Genomic DNA, 23,759 nt, shown 5'->3' on the forward strand with positions numbered 1-23,759 from the left:
CAAGTATGACACCTTCTGCTTCTGAAAACCCCGGAAATGAGATAAGCAGTAGGGATTTTTCAGTGAATATTTCTGAAGAAGGATCGTTAAACTGATAGGTGGCTTATTAGTTATTTGAATTATACACTAAACCAATTTGTTTCGAAACAATAAACACCAGGGTCGTGTAATAAAATTGCTGTCCGAATCCAAATCTCTGTTTTTAAGAAGTAGTCAATCCAAAAGTCGTTTTGTAAATCCTTTTTTGGCCACTGCCAAGCACCAAGTTACTATACATTCGTGAAAATCAGCATGAATTTTAAAAACAGACTTTTATTTCTAAAATGCTGGAAATAGGCCATTATTATGGCAGCAACAGGTATGCAATAAAATGTAAAAATATTTATTTTATATACATTTATAAATAAAGGTTTTTGCATGACTAATAATTTTGCTAGCCGATCAAGTAATTAGGTCAAATGTTTACCATATGTTTACCAAATGAGAGGCTGTGTTAACTTATTTCTGCTAATTTCCAGATTTTTAAAATAACATAAAGAGATAAAATGTGTGACAGAAAACCATAAATCTAAACGCACAAGTTTAATGACATTTACCTTCTAAAATTTGGAATAGCATCATGCTAACATGCCACACTTACAATTTCTACTAAAGATATGATAGTAATAGTAATGGTAAATGATATTCCGAATTTGGGCACTTTTTATTAATGAGTTACTGAATCACAGAGGTGGAAGTAACGAATTAGCCTACAGCTATTCACGTTACTGTAATTAAGTAGTTTTTTCGGGTTTTTGTACTTTTTTGAGTACATTTTTTAATCTGTAATTTTACTTGTAAATACAAATTAAGCTAATTAATCTACTTCTCTACTTGTAAAATCACATTCCATAACTGAGTACACCAACAATTTGAATTAATTTTGAAACCATATGGCTCTGCTTTGACCAGCATATATCGGTAGCCAATAAAGTTATCCGATTGTTAACGGACCAATGAAAACCAGCGGCGCGTTCTCATTCTATGATCTCCACGACAGCGAGTTTGACACACACCCGCTCCTCCTCCTGCTGTCACTCGTTTCAATAGAGTCTGGGAACGTGACGTCAGCAGCGCATTGCATTCTGGGACATTAGGTCACGGACAGTACAGTAGAGACTAGTGGAGGAAGATGTTAAAATTTATATTATACAGTTAAAAACATATTAGAATGGTGAACGCTGGCTGTGGTATGAACTATATGCATATACTGACCAGCGTGGAAAACGAATGTGAAATGGAGCGCCATTTTGTCCCATTTTCGGGACATTCTAAAAAGCTTAACGTGGCGTAATGCTGGCGTAATGTAAGTAAACATCATACTAATAGCCCAGAATTTGAACGCAACGCGTTTAATTTCATGTTGAACGTTTTCCTCCCATAGAAACTGTAAGTAATACAGCAAAGCAGATATGAGCCCAGAATATGAAAAGAACCCGTCTTATTACATGTTAAGTCACTGTCCATTAAGTGTTTTCTTTATGGGAGGAAAATGCTTGTGTTAAATGTGCGTTCATATTCTGGGCTCATCTGCTTTTCTGTAGTAAACACCAAACTAATAAAGCATTAGCATTAGTAAATTAAGCCACGTTAAGCTTTTTCACGTTAAGCATGTTATAATGTCCCTCATTTTCTGCCTTCCGGCTTAGAAACACAATGGTGAAAGTGAAACTCAAAATAATTTTGACCAAAATGTGGCTTAGTCATTTGTATTTATTACAGATTAATAACTTCTGATCCGTTTAAATATGTACGTGCTCATGCCATGAATAATGTACGAAAACGTTTAGAAATGTCGTTTGTGATATAGCTCGTTGCGATCACTCTCCGTGTTCATAAGCAACACCATTGTTCAGCTTGTCTCGGTAAAAAATCATGTTTATTCCATTTAGGTCCAGTAAAACTTACTTGGTGTAGCGACTCCACAATATAATTCATTTCAGAGCTGCATTACAGATGGTCATGCTGTTATGTTATCCCTTAATGCTTTAACATGAAGAAATCAGGGCGATATGATGATATTCTGGCTGAGATCAACCCATATTGTGTTTATTATTTTGTGTTTATTGTGTTTATTAGAGATTCAAATATTATTCCATTTATTTTCAGTAAGTACAAGCAGCTCTTTAAAAAATTAACGTAAATAAAGTCGTTTTTTTCATCTGGTGATTTGTATTTATTTCTTTTACTTTCTATGCATTGTACGCTCCTGAGCGTGACATAAAACATGGCGGCGACTACCCAGAATGCAACGCGCAGTGACGTAGTTTGCCAAGCTCTATACAGCGTGGAATGGACTATATGCACGGGTTACTTCCTGGTTGTCGTTAAGCCAGCTCGAGCACTTCCGGTGAACTGTTAGCTGTTCATTCTGTAGTCGTTGTACATTGACACAAAACCATCTATGGTTGACTTTTTAATGTTGTATTTATATTTTAATGCAGTTATCACATTTACCTAATTTGCCAATAAACCAGTTTTATTGATTGCAATAAAGACGAAGCTATTGGGACTGTTTAAAAACGCCGTGTCTGTAATTAGACACGCACACACATTTTTTCCCCAGCGCTTCAAATGTTATTTTTAATGTGATGACCACAGACATTATTTGTTCATCCTTCTGAGATTGTCCCCATTGTAAAACCGAACTTTTAAAAATGTAGGAAATTTAACATTTGATAGAAAACACTTATTTAAAAATAAAAGACAGTAATTAGCATTTTAACCACCAGATGGCGGCAAAGTAGCATTTATTTGCGCACATATCAGCCATTTCCTCTAAACGTTTTTCACTTCGTTTTTGACTAAATATTAAGCATTATAAAATAACTAGGTTTAAAATACATTTTGTCAATGTGAAGTATGAAATACTCACAAAATCTTATGAAAAACAATAACTTTTATTGTGAATTACACAGAAAGCGAGCACCGTGCTCTCCCTTTGTAATCACAGCAGCTGTCAGTCAGTGCAGCGCAAGATCAATGATTTCAGCACACTTGTGAAAACACACATTTTATTGAATTAATCTAACTAAAGTGCACAATAAATATTTAATTTTTGAAGTTTTTTTTCCACATAAAAGTGTGAAAACTAATGGTCGAATTGAATTTAGCCGAGGAGGAACATTGAGGTACGTCTTTATTTTTATTTTTTTTTATGCTGTCTTACGTTTGAATAACTAAATTAATGCTATGCCACACTATTTAAGTGATTATATTCTGATTATAAACTAAGTATTACACTGATGCTCAACACACCAGCAAATGACATCTCACCGGAAGTTTTCGAGCTGGCTTATATTAATGCGGAAGTTCTAAAGAACGCTCCGTGCATATAGTCCATTGCAGGTATTGCGCATAATTTGAATCATACCCCCAGGTTTGTGGAGAGCGCATTATTGTAACGCGAGAGCACGTTCATGTAATGGCAGAAAACGTCGCGAGCTCTCAAATATACAAGTGAACTGCCTCTCCTCTTATACTGCGCGCTCTGTGTAGTGTGCAATAGCGAATCTCTCCGTGCTCTTAAATTAAACGTTGTCAAAAGTTATCAAACAATCAGAATAGACTTCTATGTCTGTCCGATGAAAATGCTACAGGAAATCTAATTGGCTGTAGGCCTAAGTGAAGTGCACCAGAAAGTCTCAACAAACAAAGGTGGATCTTTAATTTCTTTAAAGATGTATGTTTCAGAATGGAGCATTTGTATGATTTTTACATATAAATAACCTAGTCTGTTTAACTGCATCACTACAGACATTATAGGTCAGACCATTCTGATGTTCTTTTTATCTAAATAAACAACATATTATATGACTCTTAAAGGGTTAGTTCAACCAAAAAAATGAAATTTCTGTCATTAATTACTGAACACAGAACACAAATGAAGATATTTTTGATAAAATCTGAAAGCTTTCTGACCCCAAAAAAACTTTTGCAGGCCCAGAAAGATAGTAAAGACATTGTTAAAATAGCCCATGTGACTACAGTGGTTCAACCTTAATGTTATAAAGCGACCAGAATACTTTTTGTGTGCAAAAAACAAAAATAACAACTTTATTAAACAATTTCCTCTCTCTGTGTCACTCTCTGACCCTGTTCATGTGAGCACCACAGCGCATGCATGTGATGCTGACGCAGAATCCGGCCAATAATAAGCTGACGTTCTGACGTAGAACCTGGAAGTGCTGCACTGTGTTTACTACGTCAACAGTGTCAGAGAATGACATGGAAGAGAAGAAATTGTTGAATAAAGTGGGTTTTTTTGTTTATTTTGTGCACAAAAAGTATTCCGGTCACTTCATAACATTGAGGTTGAACCACTGTTGTCACATGACTGTTTTAACGATGTCTTTACTACCTTTCTGGGCCATAAAAAGTGGTAATAATGTTGCAGTCTATGGAGGGTCAGAAAGCGCTCTGATTTCCTCAAAAAGATCTGAATTTGTGTTCTGAAGATGAACGAAGGTCTTATGAGTTTGAAACAATATGAGACTGAGTAATTATAATTAAAGGTGCTCTAAGTGATCCTGGGTGGAGTAACTTTCTGTTGACGTTCGAAGTGTTGTCAAACAAAACAGAGGCTAGCTAGACCCTCCCTCCTCCTCCCTCTCCCCTTCCTGAAACCGTCATAAACGCGCATTTAAAATCATTATTGTTGGTTATTGGCTGGAGCATGTTTATTATGTTTTGTGGTCCAGGCTGCACCAGTTTGTTTTTATTGTCATTTTCGGAGCTTGTGGTGACTACAGAGACCGCGTTTTTTTACAGTGTTTTCAGGGGACAGGCAGCTAGCGGATAGTGAAGAGATGTTTGCTGTATGTGACAAAAAAACGTTTTGGCCTAAAAACGCGTGACATCACTTAGAGCACCTTTAATGACAGAATTTTCATTTTTGGGTGAAACTAACCCTTCAGGATACAGGGCATATAAAAATTAAGTGTTATATTTCATATACCTCAACAGAATTGAGTTAATTTGTTTTATTTGTTCTTATTTTATTACTGTCTGTTTACTTGTCTTTTTTGTAAATTCAATTGAGTTTGAAATCAAGCTTTCTTGTGCTGCTTATGAGCTATTGCAACAAAGTTACCCTATTGTAAAGACACAAATACACAGAGTGAGCAAATATTTAAGTGAGATTATTGTAATGGTAATTGATCAATGTTATTGGTATTTAAAATGATACTGAATATTGATCATTTGTGTTGTATTAAAGTTAGAAATTCCAGTATTGTGACCACTTATTCATGCACTTCATGAATAAGGTGAAAGTGCTTTGTTGAAAGTAGCTATTTTCTACTGATTGAATATCGTTTGGCAATTCATTAAATATCACCGGATAAAAAGTAAATAATTTTAGTACTTTGAGTAGTTTTTGAGAAGAGTAATTTGTACTTTTACTCGAGTACTTTTTTGACACCAGTACTTTTACTTGTAATTGAGTATTATTTCAGCAATGTAACAGTACTTGTACTTGAGTACAAATTTTCAGTACTCTTTCCACCACTGCTGAATCATTTACTCCAAAAATTTGTTCAAAAACGCCGATTCATTTAGAAACAAAACAACGCTACTGTGTGCGAACTGTTTTTGTTGGTGAAACAAGAATAGACAAAGTAACTGGCAATACTGTGTCTGAAATCTAAGTTACACAACAACTTCTTGTTTATTGAATTGTTGCTTGGTCTCCGCACTAGCTGTTATGATGGACGAATCACACTCTTTCTTGTGTTACTGATTAAATAACAGTATAAATTAAATTTACAATGTAAGAAAGAGATGTAAAATTGTACTGGTCTTAAACACTGGGGTAAAGACAACATGACTTGCAAGATAAGCAAAGAGCCGGAATTGCTTCCGTAGGTCAACATGTTTTTTACAGCCCTCTGCTACTCAGTTTAAACAGTTTGCGAGTTTTGAAAAAATTATTGCCTGCAAATTGGGGGCAATAAAAGACAGACTCTTTTAAGTTAACACCTATATGGGTAATTATCCTTAAATGACAACAGTGGCAAATTAAAATGTCTGTTTTGTCACCTTTGTTGAGGTTTCCACCCAGTATATTACTCTGAGATCACAGTGGTGCTAATTAAAAGAGTGGACATGCGTATATGAATTACCACAGGTCCAGAGAATTTAATTAAGTTTGCCTTATTTATCAGCTACAGAGCTGTCACTCAGGTGTATTTAATAAATGTGGCAGGATAATTGCAGGTCTGTGCTCTGGCTCAAAATAAGCCACTCATATAGTCTCACATATAATCACTCTTAAGCCTCTGCAATTAATTCTCAGAGTTATCTGACTAAGATTAGAGCTGACACCTTCCTGCAATATTCTATGCTAGTTGAACTTCATCTAAACATCATCTATATTTCTTTTACATATTTATCTTTGTCCTTCTCAGACATTGTTTTACCTCAAGAAACCTCTGAAAGAGTGTTGTAAAACTTGGAGTAGTTTGAAGTAGTTGAATGCTCAATGACTTATCATGTCCCATTGAGGATGTATCAGAGTTCTCAAAGCAAATTGGAGGAGCTCCATAATGTGCTTATGGCCTCTCACCTCTATTCCCTTCAGCACAAAGAGAGTCCATACCATAAGCACAGCTCCAGTGAGGAACCCTTCCAAGCTGGCTCTTGATTGTTTATGAGAACTTTGAAGGAATTGCATTAATTCCTCACCATACCCGTGGTGTAATTTGGTGGTTGATAATATTCATAAGGCACTTCAATTAGGCTGATGAAGATAAGCAAGATAATTTGACTCTGTTTGGTCATTAAATTTTTTTTTTTTTTTTTTTTGGTTTAGTTTTTTACCTCAGTCCATATGTTTTGCAGATTTTCAACCTGCTTTGCATTGTTACAATGTTGGTAATACATGTAAATGAACAATGTTTACTTTTTCTCTGTATTACCTGGACCGAGAAATTCACGTTTATTTGTCCTGTTTTATGTCGTCCTGCAGACTTTTGGCAACTCTAGGAATTTAGTGAAAACTACAGATTATACTTCCGCATTTTTTCCTACCATTTGGTCTAAAACACTGTGTTCGTAGTCATCTATTTTGTAACATTGACTACAAATACTAAGGTTTTTCAGATTTTCCATCACTGTGTTCCATACAGTTTGACGATTCTTTGCAGCCTTTAGCCACTGCTTACAAAACAAAAAGCGAAAATAACTCTCTCCCGCTAAACATTTACCCTTTGAATTCTTGCACCTGGGAGCAATACAAGTCAACAGCATTGTGACTAAAGCTGGGTACACACTGTACGATTTTGGCTTTGATTTGGAAATCTGAGAAACATTTTATGAATCCTAAAAGATTCCTCTTATCCTAAGCTAAAATCTGTAGTCTTTTGGCGCTATTCGCTAGTTTGACATGTTCACCGACAGCCGATTAATAACCATTAAAAATCTAATTTTTTCCTGCCAGTGTCAGAAGTTTTGAGGCACAGCCCTGCAGTGTGTCTCCTCCAGTGTTGGGGGTAACACATTACAAGTAACTTTTCGTAATCAGATTACTTTTTCAAGTAACTAGTAAAGTAATAGATTACTTTTTCAATTTACAACAAAATATCTAAGTTACTTTTTCACATTTACTGACTGACAGCTCTCCTGTCTCCATGTTGAGAGAAATAAAGTGCAGAGGTGTTGTGTGCGCTGTGTGAACATGAGGGTTATTGTAGTTCTAGACTAAATATGAGCATGCATTTACTCATCTCATTTACTCATTACGTGCACAAAAACATTCAGTGTTCCTCAAAATGAATAAAAACAGCGAAATATAATCTCAGAATTTTACGCAAACCTGTAATATTTAACTGTATTAAATTACACAAATATACTTTGTGTTTAATCTCACTTATTAACCAATGTCTTTGCTGCTGACCTTCAATGATCTACTTAAACAATACTAATAAGTAAAAAATACTTTAGATTAGATTTAGAAATAAGAGTGTTGAACTATTTTCTCTTGTACCCTATTCTTCTTTAAACCAGTGGCAGAATGGCAACACAACTGAAAGGTTTGTTTGAGCTTCGCCCTCTACTGTACACATTTAAATATGCATTTTTTTTTTTTAGCCTGAGGCTTATTCATTTCACTTTTGATGTGAAAGGGCTGAAAAAATAGAACTTTTTTTGTTTTCATAAAAACAAACAAGCAAGCCCAGCCCAGGTGAGAAAAAGTAACGCAAAAGTAAAAGTAACTCATTACTTTTTGTAAAACGTAACTAAGTAATGCAGATAGTTAATTTTATGGAGTAACACAATATTGTAATGCATTACTTTTAAAAGTAACTTTCCCCAACACTGGTCTTCTCATATGACAACCTTCAAATAAAAAAAAAACAATAGGAGCACAGAACCTGATGATACAATTAGTATGACAACAACAAACCACCACTTGCTTTCCACATATCATCTTTGTTTGTTTTTTTTATTCAGTTTTTCTTTTCAGGACAAGCCATGATCAGAATTAACACTAGGATTTATAATGTAAAACTCTGGACAAGTCATCTTGAAGGCAAGAAGTCTTGACTGCCATACGGTCTGACAATAATGACAGCTGAGATCCTACAGTGTGACATGGCTTACTGCTGGGATCATGTGTCATACAGTCTGAAAAGGATTTTTATAAATCGTACAATGTGCACCTGGCTTAAATGTTTGCTAAGAAGTATTTACCTACTAAAGCAAGACACTATTTGACTCTGGTCAGCGGTATCCATAGCAGACTGGGAGTGGCCATGGATGGCAACATGCCCAGTGCATTATGGGTGTTGTGGTTTTACTACTTATTTGGCCGAAGGCAACAGCCTTTTTTTCTAGTCAGGCAGCACAGATTTCAAAAATGTTTTTGCCATTCTACTGCATAGTCAGTCAAGTTTTATTAAAAGCCAATTTTGCCAGAGGTAAAGTACTTTAAGTGTTCACCAATGTCAAAAAACACTTTGTCCTTTCTGCTTTGACAGTCATAGTCTTCTTTTGTGCATTTCCTGTTCGTGTACCGCCCCTGTGGCCTGCCTGAAGACATTTTCAATCTATTATAATGTTTCTTCATGCGGCGGACTGCATGACTATCTTCCTCAGGCTTTAAGTAATTATCCCAACCATCTGCCTGCATCTCTGCAACAGATAGGGGGGACCTTGACACCCCTGTGTTCTGCCTTAGAGAGTGCCTTCGAGCCCCGGGGACACAATGCTTTGCGTGCCGCTTTGAAGACATCAGCGGAGCTACTCACAAGGTCATCAGCAAAAAGAAAGCATGATGCTGGATGACAGTGTAAAACAGGTGAGAAGTTGTTTTTGGAGAAGGTGTGGGAAGCTTTGCTGGCTAATTGATTACAATGCAGTGTTAATTAATATTTTTGCTACATTTGAACTCTATAAACTGAGAAAATTTTCTATTATTTATGCGAATTTGTGTAGATTAGATAAGACAATACAGACCAGATATGGACCAGAGCTGAAGAAAATTTTGTAGTATATATCTAAATAGTCACACTTTAGATTAGGGTACAATTCTCACTATTAACTAATTAATAACTATGACTTTTGCCTCAATAAACTCCTAATTACTGCTTATTAATAGTAAGGTAATTGTTAAGTTTAGGTCGGATTAAGGGATGTAGAATATGGTCATGCAGAATAAGGCATTAATACGTGCTTTATAAGTATTAAGAAACAGCCAATCCTAGTAATATGCATACTAATAACAGTGAGAATTGGACCCTAAACTAAAGTGTTACCAAATAAACACATTAATACATTGAATTATTTTAATGAATAAATAAACTAATTTAAAAAATAAATACATTGATTTGAATTAAAATAATTAAAAAAATAAAGCAACTGGGGAGCCGTTTATGACACATACAACCAAATCATCCCATCTAATCTTAAAAAAAAGAATAAAAACGACAAAAACACACAGCTAACTTATTAAAACTAAACTAAACTAAAATGAATGAAAACAGAAACCATAAAAATAACAATTCAAAATATTAACAACAAAATATAATAGTATATCAGTAAAACTGAATGTTTTTGTAAAGTCATCCACTTCTCCTCATCGCCTCCACTCTACCTCATCCCATTCCATAAATAGACCCTAAAACACAAACTTGAATGTATGACTAATTCATTTTTATTGTGTTATGTTAAGCATTTAGCTATATGAGTGGTTTACATAATGTAAAAGGAAGCACCAGAGCATAAAAAAGCCTTTATGAGAGCAAGTGGGAGTACTTTAGGCATTGTTTGACTATAATAGACATATGTTGTCCAGAAATGTTCTAGTGCTGTCCTAAATTGATAGTCGGTGTATATGAACAACAGAATCCATTTGAATTAAAATTCTGATTTCTTGTGATTCACATTTGCTTCTGATGTATAATTACACCATTTTTACCTTGAATAATGATTGTATCACATTAATGTGATTCATTATTTAAACTTCTGAATAATTTCTCTCTGACAGATATTTCATGGAAGTATTACAATTTAATAAAACCACAATAATTATTCACATTAGCGTGTTCCAAGCATGAGGTTCGCCGAAAATATGTTGAAAAGACTCCAAACAACATTGTATTCTTATGTAGAATCCACTTGGCCTACAAAATATAAGTACCATGAACCCTAACAGAAATGGTCTCTGAGCTGTGGGCTATTATGTGGTTCTCTATTGTGATTGAAGTGTTTGCACTCAATAAAGAGCTTTATAAATGTTTACCCCTCTAAGCAGAGAGAAAAAGTGCTGTTTCCTTGGAAAAGCATGGTCTTTCAGAGAAAACACAGGTGTCAGTCTACCTTTCCCCAGGCTATGTCTACAACAGGAAACCAGTGAAGCACAGAAAACCGGGTGAGTGACTTCTGAGCCGAAACTGACTAGCAGTGGAAACTAAGCGATGATCAAAGACCCCCTCTCAGCATTCAGTATTTACTCAAGGCATCCTAGAAGAATTTAAAATTGCTAATGTGCAAAATGGCCTTGCTGTAATGTAAATATGTATAAGTATATGGATGGATTTTTTTATTTTGGCATCAATGCTAATATGAAATTCATGTTTATTCCAGCAGAGGTAATAATGTTGTGCACCACAAAATAAAATGCCCTAATAACAAGTATATATATATAGACAGAGAGAGAGAGAGAGATTTATTGAATTTTTTCTTTGTTATACCTTGATGTTCAAAGTTTTATTGGGTAAAAAGTGTGGGCTTGTGTGCGTGTACCTTTTTAACACATGTCGACTGATTCCTTCCTCTATCCTGAATAGCTGTAACTTTCACATCTCCTGCATTGACACGCCTGAAGTGGAGAGGAGCAGAGAAGGTGAGTCATGTCTCATTATTCTCAAGAATGCAACTTCAAAGCTGCCATGGCAGACAATACATTATAACCTCCTTTCAACAGCCATTCAACAGAGCCAGCTCACATCTCAAGTCATTATTCATCAAGTGCAATCTAAAAATTGATAATAATCTTAAGTGTATATAATCAGAGGCAAGTAGAGAGGTTTTTCAAAATGTTCCTGTCTGTTAGTCAGGAATATGTACAGAGTACCACTGCTAACCTGTCAACAAACACTTGGGCTTCTGTTCTAATTGTGATACCGCATCTTTTTAGACTTCTAAGAGGGTAATGTGATTTCATGTAATTAAGAATTCCCAGTTGCCCTGTATTCAATTTCATTTCACAGTCAGGGGCTGTGGATAATACTTTGGGTAGGCTGTGACATCAGAGAAAAAATGACCTACATTTTGACTAGAAATCTCTTTGCAAATGTCAAATTTGCCAACTTTAAGGAATAGTTAAGACAAAAAGACAATTCTGCCATTATTTACTTATTTCAAACCCGTATTACTTTTTTTGGAATAATAACATTTCATAGTGACCATGTCTGTTAAGCTCCAAAAATGACAAACACACACGCTAAAAAAATCACCATACAACCATAATAAAAGGATAAAGGAATGGTTTTGTGGTCAGTGTAAATACTCCAACATGTTCATTTGTGTTGCTATTGGATGACTTGGGTTCGGTCCATCCCAGGTCATGTTCCCATACATTCTGCTTTCTTTCTTTCTGTATCCAAACAATATAGCATTCAACTCTTGTGCTATATTCCAGTAAAGGTGCAGCAACATTAAGCAAAAATGTACATACTGTAAATATTAATGCACAGGATGAGATTTATGAGATTTTTAAGAGATTTACAATGTCGATAACTGTGGAAATGTGTAATTATAGTCTGTGAATAGACTCCATACACAAATACTGAGTAACTGGGGAACTTATTTCAGACACAATATTGCCAATTAGTTTTTCTCCAATAACATAAATAGTTCTAAACGAAGCCAAAGCCACATAAACTGTTGCCTGATGCTAAGAAACAACACACTGCAGTGGTATTTAATTTCTGAAACAAATTAACAAATTAGTTGAGTGAATGATTCAATGACTTACTCACTTGTTTCCTTCCTGAATGAATCAGTGTTTTAAATAGACTTGGAAGACTTTGGTTGGAGTCCATCACAGGTCATCTTCCCATCGCATTTGCCTTTCTTTCTCCCCTCTCTCTTTACTACTGTCTACCAATAAAATGGAGCAAAAAGTCCATACAATACAGCTGTTGCGCTACATCCCAATAAATGTGCAGTAACATTAGCAAAATTTTGCTGGCAAAAAGATCCATTGTCCACTGTCAGTAGTAATGCACAAAGCAGCATTTTGTTGGTCAATGTGGTGAATTCACATGAAAAACTTGAACTCGATGCATGGGGAAATGTTTTGCCAAAATTCTAGATTGCACAAATTCTTAACTCTTTTCCATGTTTTCACTGTTATATGGAGCCCGATCACACGAAAATGCGTATCAATAATACGAGTGTGCAATGTCGTGGAATGTATACGCCAAAATGAGTTTGGGCGTGCATATGGTACGTAGTTTTTCGCGTACATATGATACGCACTTTATGGCATATTATATGCACGAAACCCTCACCCCTCCACCCCCATCCTACCCAAGAGCCAATGCATGCCATAAAGTGAGTATCATATGCACGTGAAAAACTGCGTACCATATGCACGCCAAAACTAATTTTGGCGTATATATTCTATGAGATTACACACTCATACTATTGATACATATTCTCATGTGATCGTGTTGTTATATGATGGGGACACTATTACCCATCTTCAGAAAGAGTACAGAATCAAAAAAAAAAAAAAAAAAAAAAGCCACTTTCGCAAATTTTTGTTCAAATTGTTGCTTTTTTTTTTTTTTTTTTTTTTACTTACCTGCATTCAAGTGTTGATAAAATGCATGAAGCTATAGAAAAACATTTTTGATGTTGTTTAAAAGCAGAGGCTCTGTTCTCCCAGGTGAAAAAAAGTACACTTCCATAATGTAAATTTCACTTCCATCACCTTAAATGACTAAAATGACAGGAATTGTTTAACATAACAGGAATGCTGAACAGTTCCAAGAATTTTTGTAACTTTTTATCAATTAAATGCCATATTAGATGGCAAAAATGACTCAACATTCTGAGTGCAAATGTTTTGAGGAAATATAATTACTTTTTGATACAAAAGAAGTTGAAGTGATGAATTTGACTACCATGTTATGTTGAAACTGATAGGCAATTTAAAGGCTGTCATTTGTCTATCCTTCATCATCTAAAGCTTTGCAATGGCACCTCTTTAGTGAGGGAGCCATGAACAGATTTTACAGCCCTTCTCATACATATTAATTTAGAAAGAGAAAAAAAAAGAAAGGATTTAGTCATCTAGCAAGCCTTGCAATTACACATTTTACATGAATAGAGCAATATTCAGAGCAATCATTCCTAATAGGCGAATATGCAAATTATTCTATTTGACATTTTCCTTTATCATGCATTTCTCAAAGACGATGTTCATTCAAACACTTTTCTCCTGGAGCAAAGACAGTCAAATCATTATATTTTTAGTAAAAAAAAAGGTTTAACCTTATGACCCAATGGTCCTAAAATAATAATAATAATAATAATATCACATTTACTTGAGTTTAAAAAGGTGTAATTAATAATAATTTGGTCCTTCAACCCTCCAAAATGTCATTGTTGATTAAGGTGTCTTGCAGGCATTTAAAGGTTTTATGATTTAATTTAATTTATATCTGGAAGTTCATGCATGGTTTGTTTTAGTATTACAGAAATGGGAAGATCCCTAGGTAAAAGTTTAAATCAAAATTAAGAACAAAGTTTGATTAGCTATGCAAATTTTTGTTGAACAAATTTTTGTTTTCTTAGCATAAGAAAAAATAAAGGATAGCCACGACTTTCTGAAAGAGGAATAAAGTGTAGAAAGATTGATTGCATCAGTCAGAAGAAAGATGTGAAATTATATAATTCCCTCAGCCAGAGTAATTATTTAATTCCAAAGTAATACAGCACAAATTATAGTTTCATCAATTTAAATTGTTTAAATTAAAATATAAAAAATTAGGCCTACAAGATTTATATGACATTTACAATATCAATAACTGTGGAAATGCGTCATCATAGTCTGTGAATAGACAACACAAATACTGAGTAACTTATTTTAGACAAAATATTGCCAATCAGCCTACTTTATGTTTGTGAAACGCATGTCACATGACGTTCATGAACACTGGGCATGCGAGTACAAGTGTAAACAATTGCCGCTTGTGCATGTAGGCAGCTGCAGTATTAAAAAAATGCAGTTTTACTGCACAATGACTGCTAAAAATGACAACAAAGCCAGCAAAGATTACAGTTCAGTCTCCATGTCATTGTTTACATGGTCGTCAAGGATACGCAGAGCGAACGTGGGCAGCCACGGCGTCATTTTCAAAAGTCTCAATTTCGGTCTGTTTATACTGAAATGCAACCTCTGTGTTTTTAAACTAAAATGGGGTCTGCAGCGTTTTAGAAAGTCTCCCTTTTCGAAGTTCGAAAACGTCGGTGTAGCATAACCGTAGCAAAACGTATGCATTTTAAAACAAAAAAAATCACTAAACAGGGCCTAAATTTGCTCTGTTCATGAAAATAGTTCCACACAAAACCAAAGCCACGTAAAATTGCCTGTTGCTAAGCAACAATCCAACAAAGTGGAATTTCCTTTTCTAATGAATCAGTGTTTTTGAGCAAATCGTTGAGTGGATGATTCAATGACTTACTCCTAATTACAGTCGTTTCTTTCTTGCATGAATCAGTTTTCTAAATCATATGAATCATAAGTCATTTGTCACCACCTACTGTCAATGAAAAACCTCCAACACACAGTCTGTCTAGAACAAATACAGGCAAGCAGATCTGTGACAAACAGTGAAAAATCACAGTGCTGTTGGACTAGATATCAGTACACTTGGCTTGACCATTCAGATTCAAGGATTGCAACTAACTTTTTATTAGTTAATACGTGGCTTTCATCATCTGCTCAGTTTAATGGGGTAAGTATCCCCTGTATTTTTCAGCATCCATGATATAGGACAGAGATATATAGATAAATTGAAAGAAATGATAGAGTGAAAAGTAGGGCAGCAGTCATCCCTCTCCAATGTCAGACATTTTAATAGGCCCTTCTCAGTGTGTTCCCTGTAATTTTACTGCATTACACTAACACCGCATCAGCTTTCACTGGCTTTGATGAAAATGACAATAATTATAGCAATTGTGTTCTCTACCAGGGTAAACAAGGCTGGTAATGTATTTTGTGACACCTAGGGTCCCTGCTGGAATAGTCACAGCATCGAGTCACACCATGGGCCACACCACCAAAGCTCGGGAGACCACATGAAAATTGGACGAGCTCTTTCAAATTATCAGCCAGCGTTTCATCAAAGCCATGCTGTCAGTAAATGTTTTCACAGAAAGGGAAAAGGTCATGGAGGTGTGTTTAAGATTGAGGCGAAGAAATTGTTGTCACCTAAGAAAATGGAGTCATGTATCAGCATGTTATTTACAATATGGGTATTGAAAATAAGCCTAAGACATACAGATATGGCTTTCTCTTGACATCTAAGAAAACAAGTCATGTGGTCAGGCTTTCTTGCATGTTATTTTTCTCTTTTTGTTCTGCATGTAAATAATACATATTATCCATGATTCTAGGGTAGTGACCTTCATAGGAGGCAGAACTTACAATGAAGATGCCTCAATGTTCATTTTAAGAAAGCTGTTTATCTTATGGAGTCAGCCATGGAGTGCATATGTCACGGATTCAGCAGGCTCCACCATCACTACCTCACAACGATCTCACTCACCTCACTCTCCTCCAACTGTTCTTGTAAGTCACGGCTGAAAGTTACATACTCACCTAGATACGCACTTACTCCAACAGCAATGAGGTGTGTGCTTCACTCTGTTCCCTGGTCCATCTTCACTACCCCCTCTTCAACCTGTTAAAATGGCAAAGACTCTGTTATTCCTCTCATCCATTATCCAAAACACCACAATACCTTTGATTAACTCACCTGCGTGTGATTATAGCATGTGTGCAATAAAGCTCTGTCGTGAATACTGCTAACCTCTGATGTTCCCTGACAGCATAACTTCCCTGACGGTCATTTGTTTATAATATGAACAGTGACTCATTATTCATTTATATATTTATTGTATGTTGTATTTGAAAGTACATTTTTTGTGTACTTTAAAAATTACCTTAAAAGAATATACTTAAAGGATTAGTTCACTTTCAAATTAAAATGTCCTGATAATTTACTCACCCCCATGTCATCCAAGATGTCCTTCTTTCTTCAGTCGAAAAGAAATTAAAAAAAGAAACAGTGCAGCTTCAAAGTGTTCTATGCGATCCCAGATGAGAAATAAGGGTCATATCTAGAAAAACCATCACTCATTTTCTAAATTTTTTAATTTTTTTGTTTTAACCATAAATGCTCATCTTCAACTAGCTCTCCTCTTCTTCTCTATTTGAATTACAGCAGTGTAGACACTGCTAAGTGTATTACTGCCCTCCACAGGTCAAAGTTTGAACTAAATTGTCATATTCAATATGCTAGTGCAAGTATATAACAATTAGTTCAAACTTTGACCTGTGGATTAAATCCTGGAATGTTTATCAAAAACCTTAATTTCTTTTCAACTGAAGAAAGAAGAACATGGACATCTTGGATGACATGGGGGTGAGTAAATTATCAGGAAATTTTCATTTGAAAGTGAACTAATCCTTTAAGTGTGAAAGGTAATGCTATTTATAATCAAAAATGTATTTCATATTAAAGGGTTAGTTCACCCAAAAATGAAAATGTAATTTATTACTCACCCTCATGCCGTTCCACACCTGTAAGACCTTCGTTAATCTTCGGAATGCAAATAAAGATATTTTTGTTGAAATCCGTTTGGCTCAGTGAGGCCTGCATAGGGAGCAATTACATTTCCTCTCTCAAGATCCATAAAGGTACTAAAAACATATTTAAATCAGTTAATGTGAGTACAGTGGTTCAATATTAATATTATAAAGCGACAAGAATATTTTTGGTGTGCCAAAAAAATAAAATAACGAATTATATATTGAAGGCTGATTTCAAAACACTGCTTCATAAAGCTTCGGAGTGTTATGAATCTTTTGTGTCGAATCAGCAGTTCGGAGCGCCAAAAATCAGTAAGACCTTTGTTCATCTTCAGAACACAAATTAAGATTTTCGATGAAATTTTGTTAATATTATCTGCAATAAGTTTTTAAATATACAGTGTATATATACTTTTTATGATTTGAAGTAGGCCTACACTAAAACTATGTAACAGTAACTATATAACAGCTTGTACATTTTTAAAATCTTTCTAATTCAGTTGTTGTTTTTGAACACACAAATGTGGACAGGGTGCACAATTGACCCCGCAAAGATCTGACAGTGCCACTGCATGTTTTATGTAAATATTGATCTTTGTATGAATTAACGGAGAAAGTGGACGTATTTAATGTTAATTTCAATTAAGCATTTAATTGATGTTGTGTCCAGATGAAGAACACAAAATGTACCTGCAAACAAATGTGAATGACAAACAGAAAAATGTGCCTTTGAAATGTTGGTGTTTAAAAACACAGCTAGACATTGCAAATTTATCAGCAAAAGGGATCTAGGAATCATTTCAGACATCTCATAAATTATAAATTAGATGCAAGTTATGTAGCTAAATATAAATGTGCTATGTGCAGCAGCAGGTCACATCAGATTCACCTGCTGGAAAAAGAAACAAATAAAAATTGAGCATGGCATTGTTTTGTTCTGGTTAATGGACGGGTTTCTCTTACATCAAAATAGTATACTGCATGTTCTGTACTTGAGCTGTACAAATGGAAAAAAATCCTTTGAACTAAGAGTAAACCAAAGTTAATACTTTATTCAAACAATTTCCTGTACCCAATAATCTGTTGAGGATCCTGAAGGACAATCGCCCTTGTGAAAAAGTTTGCTTAATTGAACATACAATGTACAGTGTACTACAAATCTTAAAAATATATTTTAAAAAACTGTACTTGCACTTAAGTGAACTTAAAGAGAGTATGCTTTCATGACTAAGTTCATAGCTAATTTAATTTAAATTCAAACTATCATACATTTTCATTTAATTGTAATGTACTTAAAGGGATAGTTCACCCAAAAATGAAAAGTTGATGTTTATCTGCTTACCCCCAGCGCATCCAAGATATAGGTGACTTTTTTTCTTCAGTCGAATGCAAATTATGATTTTTAACTGCAACCGCTGCCCTCTGTCAGTCAAATAATAGCAGTGGATGGGAACTTCAACTATAACAGTAAATAAAACTTGCTTAGACAAATCAAAATTAAAACCTGCGGCTCGTGACGACACATTAATGTCCTAAGAGACGAAACGATCGGTTTGTGCGAGAAACCGAACATTATTTATATAATTTTTACCTCTAATACACCACTATGTCCAACTTCGTTCAGCTTCCTGTTAGTGAGGTCAAAAAACGCGTTGTGTTGACGGAAGTGATGTCTCGCCCATATACTTCAATGAGCGCGAGACATCACTTCCGTTGTCAGAGCGCGATCAGACCTTACTAACCGGAAGCTGAACGAAGTTGAACATAGTGGTGTATTAGAGGTAAAAAATTATATAAATACTGTTCGGTTTCTCGCACAAACCGATCGTTTCGTGTCTTAGGACATCAATGTGTCGTCACGAGCCGCAGGTTTTAATTTTGATTTGTCTATGGAAGTTTTTTCGACTCTTATTGTTCAAGTTCCCAATCACTGCTATTATTTGACTGACAGACGGCAGCGGTTGCAGTTAAAAATCATAATTTGCGTTCGACTGAAGAAAAAAAGTAATTTACATCTTGGATGCCCTGGGGGTAAGCAGATAAACATCAAATTTACATTTTTGGGTGAACTATACACTTTATTTTTTAAGGTGACCTTGTTACAGTATAACATTTAAGTACTGAGTAATATTAATTAACAACATGTTCTTGTATAGGGTTAGGAATAGAGATTGGTTTATGGTTAGTTGCATTTAATTCTGCATAATTTATAGTTATTAGTAACGTGTAACAAAGACACCTTAAAGTAAAGTGCTACCAAGTATGCTAAAGTATAAAGTAAACTTCTTTTTTTCACCAAAAATGGGGGAAAACAGTCCAAAAATAAAAACAATTAATAAATGATGTGCTGTTCTACATTCAAACCCCTCTGTTGAATTAATAACTACAATGACCAATAATGTAATAATTGCAGGAAAACTAAATTTATTATCTTCCCCTAAGGTTATATTATCACACTCAAACGTAGCCCTACAGAGCAGCTCTTCCTGTTTGCATAGCTCACCTTCAATGTTCGGTATCTTATCCACTCAAAAAGGTGTAAATATAAAAGTTATTGCTGATGGCATATCAGTAATACATAACAGAATAGCCCAGTGTGTGGCAGAATTTAATTAACTGTTCCTGTCATTGGTGCTGTTCGGCCATAGCCTGAGTGACACTGTAATTATGGTGGTGATATCCCTTCTTCACCCAGCAGGAAATTGAATATGAGAGCTGATAAAAAGTCTTCTCATACCCAAACTACACAGTACAATCATATTTAATTGTGCACCAATTATCTTCGTTTATTTTGTGGAAGCTGATTTTTGTCATTTCATTTTAAACTTCACCGGTTTTGTTTGATCAAAAGTGAAAAAAGTGTCATTTTATGAATCATATGGGAATTCAGAGGTTTATATTAAAGGAATAGTTCATCCAAAAAGAAAAATTCATTACTATTATTTCTTCTATTGAGCACAAAAAAAAGTTATTTTGAAGAATGTTGGTTCACAGGGAGGTTTCACAGTGATGCCATAAAAAGAACCATTTTGGGTTCCCCAAAGAACCATTAGTGAACATATCTTCAAAGAGCCAGTTTTCCCTTTTGTTCAATAGAAAGGTTCCATGGATGTTAAATGTTCTTCATGCAACCATCATTGCCAATAAAGAACCGTTATTTAACCAAACAGTTTTGCATTGACTAAAAAACACTGAGATGTTTCTCAAAATATATTCTTCTATGAATCACAGAAGGAAGAAAGTCATGGAAAAAGGTGAGGATAAATAAATGAATTTTGATATTTGGGTGAACTATCCCTTTAAGTCTCAGTACTTTTGTGGACTTGTGCGCATATTGGAAATCCAGCAGGTCATGTAATGGAAGTGTTTTAAACAGTCAAGGCTGTCATGTCCTAAAATAATTGTTAGTTTTAAGCTTTTAAAGGGCAGAGTACTCACACAACAGGTGCTTTGTTGTTCCCTCAGGATTAACTTACACTCATATCTCATGTGTGCTTGTCATTTAGTGAAAGCTTTTTGTCAAAAGTGACTTAGAGAGTACTTAACGCAAAGATAATCTGGCTGGTCCAACCTAGGGTTAATGGGATCATTCACCCAAAAAATGTATTACAGATCAGGCATAACATTATGACCATTGACAGGTCTCTTTATCACGGCACCTGTTAGTGGGTGGGATATATTAGGCAGCATGTGAACATTTTGTCCTCAATGTTGATGTGTTAGAAGCAGGAAAAATGGGCAAGCGTAAGGATTTGAGCGAGTTTGAAAAGGGCCAAATTGTGATGGCTAGACGACTGGGTCAGAGCATCTCCAAAACTGCAGCTCTTGTGGGGTGTTTCCGGTCTGCAGTGGTCAGTATCTATCAAAAGTGGTCCAAGGATAGAACAGTGGTGAACCGGCGACAGGGTCATGGGTGGACAAGGCTCATTGTTTCACGTGGGGAGCGAAGGCTGGCCTGTGTGGTCCGATCCAACAGAAGAGCTACTGTAGCTCAAATTGCTCAAGAAGTTAATGCTGGTTCTGATAGAAAGGTGTCAGAATACACAGTGCATCGCAGTTTGTTGCGTATGGGGCTGCATAGCCGCAGACCAGTCAGGGTGCCCATGCTGACCCATGTCCACCGCCGAAAGCGCCAACAGTGGGCATGTGAGCATCAGAACTGGACCACGGAGCAATGGAAGAAGGTGGCCTGCATGAATCTCGTTTTCTTTTACATCACGTGGATGGTCGGGTGCGGGTGCATTGCTTACCTGGGGAACACATGACACCAGGATACACTAAGGGAAGAAGGCAAGCCGCCGGAGGCAGTGTGAAGCTTTGAGCAATGTTCTGCTGGGAATCCTTGGGTCCTGCCATCCATGTGGATGTTACTTTGACACGTACCACCTACCTAAGCTTTGTTGCAGACCATGTACACCCTTTCATGGAAACTGTATTCCCTGGTGGCTGTGGCCTCTTTCAGCAGGATAATGCGCCCTGCCACAAAGCAAAAACTGGTTCAGGAATGGTTTGAGGAGCACAACAACGAGTTTGAGGTGTTGACTTGGCCTCCAAATTCCCCAGATCTCAATCCAGTCGAGCATCTGTGGGATGTGCTGAACAAATAAGTCCGATCCATGGCGGCCCCACCTCGCAACTTACAGGACTTAAAGGATCTGCTGCTAACATCTTGGTGCAGATACCACAGCACACCTTCAGGGGTCTAGTGGAGTCCATGCCTCGACGGTTCAGGGCTGTTAGCTACATTCACAAGCACAAAAATAATTTGTTTATAATTGGATTGATGGCTCAACTGGACTGAAATGCCTTCATATAAACACCTCAATCAATCCGACTGAGCTCGATCTGAATGAAAATTCAATCAGATTGAAAGGCATGGTGTAGTCCTGAAATAATCCCATCAACAGGAAAAAATGAAACGTGTAAATCTGAATATTTTCTCAATCTGATTCAAAAATTGCATACATGCGCAGTGCCATGATGATTTAATCTTCTGACAAATGCATGCTTTCTTTTTAGATATGTCCTCAAGGCAAAAGCGACAGTTATACTTGCGGCAACTTTTTTCAGTTTTGAATGTGGAAACTGGGCACTATACATGCATTGTTTGGAATACATCTAATGCACAAGCAAATGAATATGTGAATCGGATTTTGGTTCATAAACAGAACTTTCAGAACCTGAAATTGGATTTGATTTATTCTGTTAGATGAAAATGTGTGCATGTAAACATATCTTATGACAAAATAGAGGCAGATTTTGTTTAAAGTAGCTTCTTTAGTGTTTTACAGAAGAAAGAAAGTCATAGGCCTACATGATTGGAAAGACATGAGGGGGAGTAAGCGATGAGAGAATTTTCATTTTTGGGTGAACTATCCCTTTAAGGTTAGCACCAATTTTAATACCGTGATTAAATATGCAAAAACCTGTCAACATAAAATACAGATTTACAATTTCATAGCTCATTAATATGAAACTACCACTTTGTTGTAGAGTTTATGAAGATAGCATGCCAGTGGGAGTGAAATGGTGTGCTAAACAAGTATATTTCCAGCTATGACCCCCCGGCAAGCAAAACCATCATCACCTTGTAATTCTCCTGAGTTTAATGGATCAATATGAAGCTTTCAAAATCCCCAGCAGCACATTAAAGCTATAGTGGCATTTATTCAAATTGCCACTTAAAACAGGTCCACACTGAAGTGTTACTTGCAGTCTCCATGGCTTCTCATTTTGTGTTTTATTTTATTAATTTACAGATTATATTCATTGTCAGCCTAGAAGTTGGATTTTTATCGAAAACCAATATGTTAGCGTCGAGATGGTTGTTACACTGATCCATTATCAAAAGATGTTTGATTCAGAATTCATAAAAAGTGTAGACCATTTTTAAAAGCTGAATGAATGATTAACTCTACTTAATTTAAGACAGTGACTAAGTGCTTGATTATGTGCAGAGGTCTGTCAAATCTGTCCTCATAGAGTCTGCTGAATTAATAAGAACAGCATTACTTCTTCTTCTACTCTAAAACTGATTAAAATTAATTACCATTCCCCAGAACAGGGTTTCTTAATTGGATTCAAGAAATGAGTTTAGTAGCCCTGATGTTGTCTTTGAAATGTTATTGCCACCATATTTCTACCTTCATAATTAGAGAAATGTGTTTACAAGCGTTAATTGTGGTGTTCTGAAACGTTTAGTTATGCTCATAGCACTGTGATATTTGATGTGAAGTCATTTACTCATGAAGCAGAGGTTTTGGACCGAAATAGATGTACAAAAGAAGAATTAAAGGGTTAGTTCACCCAAAAATGAAAATTCTGTCATTTATTACTCACCCTCATGTTGTTCCACACCTGTAAGATCATCTTCGGAACACAAATTAAGATA

Source organism: Chanodichthys erythropterus, chromosome 16 (assembly GCF_024489055.1).
Source record: "Chanodichthys erythropterus isolate Z2021 chromosome 16, ASM2448905v1, whole genome shotgun sequence".
In the NCBI taxonomy this organism is placed as follows: domain Eukaryota; kingdom Metazoa; phylum Chordata; class Actinopteri; order Cypriniformes; family Xenocyprididae; genus Chanodichthys; species Chanodichthys erythropterus.